Source organism: Dreissena polymorpha, chromosome 1 (assembly GCF_020536995.1).
Source record: "Dreissena polymorpha isolate Duluth1 chromosome 1, UMN_Dpol_1.0, whole genome shotgun sequence".
Taxonomy (NCBI): domain Eukaryota; kingdom Metazoa; phylum Mollusca; class Bivalvia; order Myida; family Dreissenidae; genus Dreissena; species Dreissena polymorpha.
Genome location: NC_068355.1, coordinates 143240138 through 143248957, shown reverse-complemented (window position 1 = coordinate 143248957; position 8820 = coordinate 143240138). Strand labels below are relative to the sequence as shown.

At 36.4% G+C, this 8820-nt stretch overlaps 1 long non-coding RNA gene across 1 annotated transcript; it reads left to right on the top strand.

The window, feature by feature from the left end:
• The first annotated feature begins 2448 nt into the window (after nt 1-2448).
• On the top strand, nt 2449-5263 carry LOC127853715 (uncharacterized). Its single transcript, XR_008036721.1, has 3 exons — nt 2449-2766; nt 3816-3916; nt 4289-5263. It is a non-coding gene; the product is annotated as an uncharacterized LOC127853715 (long non-coding RNA).
• Nucleotides 5264-8820: the final 3557 nt, after the last annotated feature.

The following is an 8820-nucleotide window of genomic DNA, read 5'->3' as shown; positions in this document are numbered from 1 at the left end:
TATTCTACTCAGAGTGTATGTGTGGTGAGTATTCTACTCAGAGTGTATGTGTGGTGCATGTTCTACTGACTGTATGTGTGGTGTGTATTCTACTCAGACTGTATTTGTGGTGAATGTTCTACCTAGACTGTATGTGTGGTGCATGTTCTACTCAGACTGTATGTGTGGTGAATATTCTACTCAAACTGTTTGTGTGGTGAATGTTCTAGACTGTATGTGTGATACATGTTCTACTAAGAGTGTATGTCTTATGACAGTTCTACTAAGAGTGTATGTATTGTGAAAGTTCTAATACGAGTGAATGTGTGATGAATGTTCTACTCCGACTGTGTGTGTGGTGAATGTTCTACTAAGATTGTATGTTTGATGAATGTTCTACTCAGACTGTATGTGTGGTGAATGTTCTACTCAAACTGTATTTGTGGTGAATGTTTTACTAAGAGCGTATGTATAGTGAATGTTTTACTCAAAGTGTATGTGTGGTGAATGTTCTACTCAGACTATTGTGTGGTGACTGTTCTACTCAGACTGTATGTGTGGTGAATGTTCTACTCAGATTGTATGTGTGGTGAATGTTCTACTCAGTCTGTATATTGGGTGAATGGTCTACTCAGACTGTATGTGTGGTGAAAGTTCTACTAAGAGTGTATGTGAGGTGAATGTTCTACTCAGACTGCATGTGTGATGAGTGATAACAGCCACACAGCGAACTTGAGATACAATATTAATAAACAATATTAATAAACAAGTACCACACATACATGCTAAGACACATTATTTTATAGAACTACATCCATATGAGTAGTATTTGTGTTAAATTTTCTACTTAGACTGTATGTGTGGATATTGTTCTACTTAGACTGTATGTGTGGATATTGTTCTATTTAGACTGTATGTGTGGATATTGTTCTACTTAGACTGTATGTGTGGATATTGTTCTACTTAGACTGTATGTGTGGATATTGTTCTACTTAGACTGTATGTGTGGATATTGTTCTACTTAGACTGTATGTGTGGATATTGTTCTACTTAGACTGTATGTGTGGTGAGTATTTTACTCTGACTGCATGTGTGGTGAGTAGAGCTATTCTAATAAGACTGTATGTGTGGTAAAAATTCTACTAAGAGTGTATGTACGGTGAATTTTCTACTCAGACTGTATGTGTGTTGAATGTTCTACTTACCCGTCTGTAGATCTTCCATAGTCATTAGCACTTTTCTATGGAATTCCATAGAAAATGTTATGGAATTCTACGGAAATCGATGGAAATCCATGGAATTTGATGGAATTCCATCCACTTGCCAATTTTCCATCTGAAGCTGTTATGGAATTCCACGGAATCTCGACTAAAATTCCATGCATTTCCACGGAATGTATGGAAAACACCATGGAAAGTTGGACTTAGCCATTTTTTTCAACGGAAATCGTTATGGAAAATAACTTATACATTTTCTTGGATGGAAATCAATGGAAAATAACTTAGAAAATTTTTGCTGGTTGTCTGAAATGTATTTGTAGTTTAATACATGTATGAATTTATTTGCATTATGTATTTTGTATTTAAAAGAAAATGCAATAAAGATAATTATAAATTTGTTCTAGAAATTGGAACAGTTCTGGAACTGTTCCATATTTGTGTTCTAAAACATATGTTCTGGAATTGTTCCAAAACAGTTTTTTTAGAATAAATCCAGAACATTTTTGGAAAATGGCTTAGGACTGAAACTGTTCCAATAATTTCAAGAACCTTTTTAGAACATTTCAAGGACAAAAAATGGTCAAGAAATTTCTAAAAATGTTTTAAAATGTAGTTCTAGAACACATCTAGAATGCTTTAAGAACCAGTAGGTTCTACAAAAGTTCTAATGGGGAATAAGAACACATATAGAACACCTTACACTTACAAATAGCCTAATAGACTTCATAGTAGCGACAGCAGCAGCAGCAGTAGTAGTAGTAGTTGTAGTAGCTGTATAAGTAGTAGTAGTTGTTGTTGTTGTAGTAGGTGTTGTTGTTGTAGTAATTGATGTAGTAGCAGTAGTGTTTTTTATATCAGTAGAGGTTGTGGTGGTAGCTAGTAGTAGTAGAAGTAGTAGCATTAACAGTTTCTGTAGCAATAGTAGTAGCAATAGAAGTAGCAGTAGTAGCAGTTGTTGCAGTAGAAGCAGTTGTTGCTGCTGCTGTTTTTGTTGCTGTTGTTGCTGCTGTTGTTGTTGCTGCTGTTATTGTTGCTGTTGTTGTTGGTGGTGGTGTTGTTGATGTTGTAGTAATTAAAGTAGTAGTTCTGCAGAAGTAGGAGTAGTTGTTACTTTGAAAGCAATTTCTACAAGTTTAAATTCCTTAACCCTGTCCAAGTGGTATATACACTGTTTTTTCTCAATATCAAACTCAGCCAGTCCAGGTTGTCAAATAACAATCTATCTGATAAGACCAGCGCGTGTGCTGTGAGTCAGATGTTGGGTATGTTTGCTGCAAATCTATTGGTTATAAGATATAACAGCCTTTTCTAATTGGCTGAATTCAAATACAGAAAGTTTACCTGTTAGATTGAAACATGAAACATGGTGGACAATGTACTGGTTTAACTTGTTAAAATAAAGTTAAAGAAATTTAACAAACAGAAGAGTTCATTAGTTTTTCCATTAAAAACACTTTCTTCAAATACTTATGTATTTATATCATTTGGAAAGTGACATGAAATATTGTTAAAGAGTGATGCATACAGTGTTTGAGCAGGCTGTCTAGGAATAGAACAACAACTGAAGGTTTGTGATTTTTATTATTTCTAAATATTCCTTTAAATTTAATCTTCTTATGACATTATTGTAGACCTTTTTATGTGATATTTGAGGTTTTAGTATGGCAAATATTAGTTTAAAAGCAGCTGTCACCCAAATTTTCACTTAGTGGAGTTTGCAGGTTGAAAAAGGAAGTAATAAGACCTATGTGGAGAAATTAATAACGTTGAATGTAGTATCGGATTTTATCATGCAAGGTTATAGAACTGAGGCTAAGGAAGTTTTGTACTGTGCATGTTGAGCACTCAATGCTCATTAATGGTGTTAATGTTTATTATTATCCCCCGCCATAGGCGGAGGGATATTGTTTTGGCGTTGTCTGTCCGTCCTTCCATCCTTCCGTCTGTCCGTCTTTCCATCCGTCCGTAGCCATATCTTGGAAGTGCTTTGGCAGATTTCACTGAAACTTGGTGTGAGTATATATATGGATAAGAGGATGATGCATGCCTAATGGTATTGTACACCATTAGTTAATAACAGAGTTATGGCCCTTTGTACCTTGAAAAAATGCTTTTTTGTGTGTCCAAGGCCATATCCTGGAAGTGCTTTGGCGGATTCCATTGAAACCTGGTTCGAGTATATATATGGATAAGAGGATAATGCACGCAAAATGGCATTGTACACCATCTGTTAAAAACGGGGTTATGGCCCTTTGTATCTTTAAAAAATGCTTGTTTGAGTGTCAAATATAATACTTATGTGTCCAGAAGCATATTGGCGGGGGATATCAATTCAACGTTTTTGCTTGTAAATAAAAAATTAAACCAATGGAATTGGTTTTTAGGTATCTGAGTAAGCATTTTCATACCAATAGAATTACACATCATTCTAATTATAGCAATAATAAATTTGTACTAATCATACCAACAAATTAAGTTATGCTTAGTGCTTTGCGATGTATTCACTTCGTTTTTAGTTCTCTTTCTAAAGACCATTTAACAACTTAATATTTAAAACAATTCATGAATTACGTTCCCTATACATTTTCATTATGTGCTTTAATTACCATTGACCAGTTGATGGAAGATACTGCAGAGTTTGGCAGGGAAATAATCCAACAGCAAAGCGGCTCTTTAAGCGCATTTACCTAGAGGACTTACAGGGCTACAAATTCATGGTAAATATTGTCATGCCGTGGGCTAGATAAGTTATTTAATGTTAACCACCTGAAAGTATTTTGTCTTTTTGGAATTCAATATATTAGTCTAAGTCATTTACACTTTTCTGGATCCTGGGATAACTTTAAAAGTTCTAAGTATTTTTTCATGAAACTTGAAACATGAACAGATGACAATAAGGACATTTTGCACGTCATTTCATGTTGTTTATAATGCAAGAATTCTGGTTGCTATGGCAACAAATATATTTAACAAACTTAAAATAGTGAAGTTTAACAGGTAGGGGACCATATTGCTTTGCAATCTCTTGTTATAGTTTGAATGTAAATAACTCTTTGCTTTAGACATTTTTATGATTTTTTATTCTGTAGAGCACATGTGAGCAGTATACAATGTACCTCATACCAAAAAGGACCCGGAGGCAGTGACTGGTGTTCAATATTCTCAGAAGAAAAGGAAAATGGCAGTGGAAGACTTGGACAAACATTTTTAGCCTCTGTGTTAAGCCTGGCAGTCTGTGGCTGGTGACATGTTTTATTTTGGTTACTTCTTGTAAAAAAAAGACCAGTTATTTATTTTGTGAATTGTATTTTGTGTTTGTTTTTTGTCTTAATTTATTTGTTGTTTTTTTTAATTTAGGAATTTGAAACTTGGATAATTGAATTAAGTCCGTGTTCAACAGTACTGAGCATAGTATAATAAATAACAAATTTACAACAGTTGTTAATTTGTTATGTATTATTATTAACTATGCTCAGTACTTGAATACTGGCTGTCTGCATGGGAATTTGTTTTCTAGAAAGTTGGTTTCAGACTTAAATATTTGAAGTTAACCTTCGGAACTTTTCTAGAATTGTACTGGAACACATCAACTAGAACTGAACTTCTGTTATCTTACTGAAAGTGTTCTAGAATTAATAAGGAACAGTTGTTGAACGTTAAAATTTATGAGAAAAAACTCTAGAACAATTGTGTGTGATGTGTGTGTGCATGTAATTGTGTGTGTTTATGAACATATGTGAGAAAGGAAGTATACTTGTCATAAGAGAAATGTAAAATTCTACTTCTATGTTTTATATTGTGCCTTTTATAAGTTTTTCTGTTCTCCCCTGTATATGCGTGCATGTTTATGGATGTGTTTTTGAATGTGTGCATGCATGCCTGTGGTTAAGAGAGTTGGTACTTTATGAAAATGTAAAACCACTCATTTTTGAATATGTACTGTGACTGCATGTGTGTGGTAAATGATTGATGCCAGATCTTGTTCTTGCTTAACTTCTATGATGAAACCTTTAGTTACATTCACATTTGTTTTTCAAAATCAATAAAATGCCTTTGATCTATAATCTGTTTTTATTTCTATTTTATTCCAGCTTTATATTAAATTCCATAGCTTTTCATGGAATTCCACGGCATTCTATGGAATTCCACGGCATTCTATGGAATTCCACGGCATTCCATGGAATTCCACAGCATTCCATGGAATTCCACGGCGTTCCATGGAATTCCACGGCATTCTATGGAATTCCACGGCATTCTATGGAATTCCACGGCATTCTATGGAATTCCACGGCATTATATGGAATGCCACGGAATTCTATGGAATTCCACGGCATTTTATAGAATTCCATCCCATATCAAGTCCCCCTTCTGTTTTTTTTCACTTTTCCATTGATTGCATGGAATCGGATGGAAAGTTAGTGCCAATACTCCACGGAATTCCATCTTACGATTTCCATAGAATTCCATATGATTCCACGGCAGATCTACAGACGGGTTAAGACTGCATGTGTGATGAGTGTTCTACTCAGACTGTATGTGTTGTGAATGTTCTACTCAGACTGCATGTGTGGTGAATGTTCTACTCAGACTGCATGTGTGATGAGTGTTCTACTTAGACTGTATGTGGTGAATGTTCTACTCAGACTGCATGTGTGATGAGTGTTCTACTTAGACTGTATAATTATGTGGTGAATATTATACTCATATTGCATGTGTGATGAGTGATCTACTTAGACTGCATGTGTGGTGAATGTTCTACTCAGACTGCATGTGTGATGAATGTTCTACTCAGACTGTTTGTGTGGTGAATTTTCTACTCAGACTGTATGTGTGATGAGTGTTCTACTCAGACTGTATGTGTGATGAGTATTCTACTTAGACTGTTTGTGTGGTGAGTATATTACTCAGACTGTATGTGTGATCAGTATTCTAGTAAGACTGTTTGTGTGTTGAAAGTTCTACTAAGAGTGTATGTGCGGTTAATGTTCCACTGAGAGTGTATGTGTGATGAGGGTTCTACTCAGACTGTATGTGTGGTGAGCGTTCTACTCAGACTGTATGTGTGGTGAATATTCTACTCAGACTGTATGTGTAGTGAGTGTTTTACTCAGACTGTACGTGTGGTGAGTGTTCTACTCAGATTGTATGTGTGGTGAATGTTTTACTCAGACTGTATATGAGGTGAATGGTCTACTCAAACTGCATGTGTGGTGAGTGTTCTACTGAGACTGTATGTGTGATGAGTGTTCTACTCAGACTTTATGTATGGTGAATGTTCTATTCAGTTTGTATATGTTGTAAATGGTCTACTAAAACTGCATGTGTTGTAAATGTTCTACTCAGACTGTATGTGTGATGAGTGTTCTACTCAGACTGTATGTGTGGTGAATGTTCTACTCTATCAGTATTTGTGGTGAATGTTCTACTCAGACAGTATGTGTTGTGAATGTTCTACTCAGACTGTTTGTGTGGTGAATGTTCTACTCAGACTGTATATGTGATGAATGTTCTACTCAGACTGTTTGTGTGGTGAATGTTCTACTCAGACTGTATGTGTGATGAATGTTCTACTCAGACTGTTTGTGTGGTGAATGTTCTACTCAGACTGTATATGTGATGAATGTTCTACTCAGACTGTATGTGTGGTGAATGTTCTACTCAGACTGTATGTGTGATGAATGTTCTACTCAGACTGTATGTTTGGTTAATCTTCTACTCAGAGTGTATATGTGGTGAATCTTCTACTCGGTTTATATGTGTGGTATATGTTCTACTCAGACTTCATGTGTGATGAGTGTTCTACTCAGACTCTATGAGTGGTGAATGTTCTGCTCAGACAGTATGTGTGGTGAGTGCTCTACTCAGAATGTATGTGTGGTGAATTTTCTACTCGGTCTGTACATGTGGTGTATGTTCTACTTAGACTGTATGTGTGGTAAATGTTCTACTCAGAATGTATGTGTGGTGAATGTTCTACTTGGTCTGTACATGTGGTGTATGTTCTACTTAGACTGTATGTGTGGTAAATGTTCTACTCAGACTGTATGTGTGATGAGTGTTCTACTCAGACTGTATGTGTGGTGAATGTTCTACTCGGTCTGTACATGTGGTGTATGTTCTACTTAGACTGTATGCGTGGTGAATGTTCTACTTGGTCTGTATATGTGGTATATGTTCTACTTAGACTGTATGTGTGATGAGTGTTCTACTTAGACTCTATGAGTGGTGAATGTTCTGCTCAGACTGTATGAGTGGTGAGTGTTCTACTCAGACTGTATGTGTGGATACTGTTCTACTCAGGCTATATGTGTGGTGAGTGTTCTACTCAGCCAGTATGTGTGGTAAATGTTCTACTAAGAGTGCATGTGTGGTGAATGTTCTACTCAGACTGTATGTGTGGTGAATGTTCTACTCAGACAGTATGTTTGGTGGGTGTTCTACTCAAGGTGTATGTGTGGTGAGGGTTCTACTCAGAGTGTATGTGTGGTGAATGTTCTACTCAGACTGTATGTGTGGTGAGTGTTCTACTCAGACTGTATGTGTGATGAATGTTCTACTTAGACTGTATGTGTGGTGAATGTTCTAATCAAACTGTATGTGTGGTGAGTGTTCTACTCAGACTGTATGTGTGATGAGTGTTCTACTCAGACTGTAAGTTTGGTGAATGTTTTACTCAGACAGTATGGGTGATAAATATTCTACTCAAACTGTATGTGTGGTGAGTGTTCTACTCAGACTGTGCGTGTGGTGAGTGTTCTACTCAGACTGTATGTGTGGTGAGTGTTCTACTCAGAGTGTATGTGTGGCAAATGTTCTACTCAGACTGTATGTGCAGTGAGTGTTCTACTCAGAGTGTGTGTGGTGATTGTTCTACTCAGACTGTATGTGTGGTGATTGTTCTACTCAGACAGTATGTGTGGTGAATATTATACTCAAACTGTAAGTGTGGTGAATGTTCTAGACTGTATGTGTGATAAATGTTGTGTGATGAAAGGTCTACTAAGAGTGTATGTGTGGTAAAAGTTCTAAAAAGAGTGAATGTGTGATGAATGTTCTACTCAGCCTGTATGTGTGGTGAATGTTCTACTAAGAGTGTATGTTTGATGAGTGTTGTACTCAGACTGTATCTGTGGTGTATGTTCTACTCATACTGTATGTGTCGTGACTGTTCTCCTCAGTCTGTATTTTTGGTGAATGTTCTACTTAGACTGTATGTGTGGTGAGTGTTCTACCTATAGTGTATATGTGAGAATGTTCTACTCAGAGTGTATGTGTGGGAATGTTCTACTCAGAGTGTATGCGTGGTGAGTGTTCTAATCAGACTGTATGTGAGGTGAATATTCTACTCAGACTGCATGTGTGATGAGTGTTCTTATCAGACTGTGTCTGTGGGAATGTTGTTCTCAGACTGCATGTGTGGTGAGTATTCTACTCAGACTGTATGTGTGGTGAATATTTTACTCAGACTGTATGTGTGGTGGATGTTCTTATCAGACTGTGTGTGTGGTGAGTGATCTTATCAGACTGTGTGTGTGGTGGATGTTCTAATTAGACTGTATGTGAGTTGAGTGTTCTAATCAGACTGTGTGTGTGGTGAGTGTTTTAATCAGCTTGTGTGTGT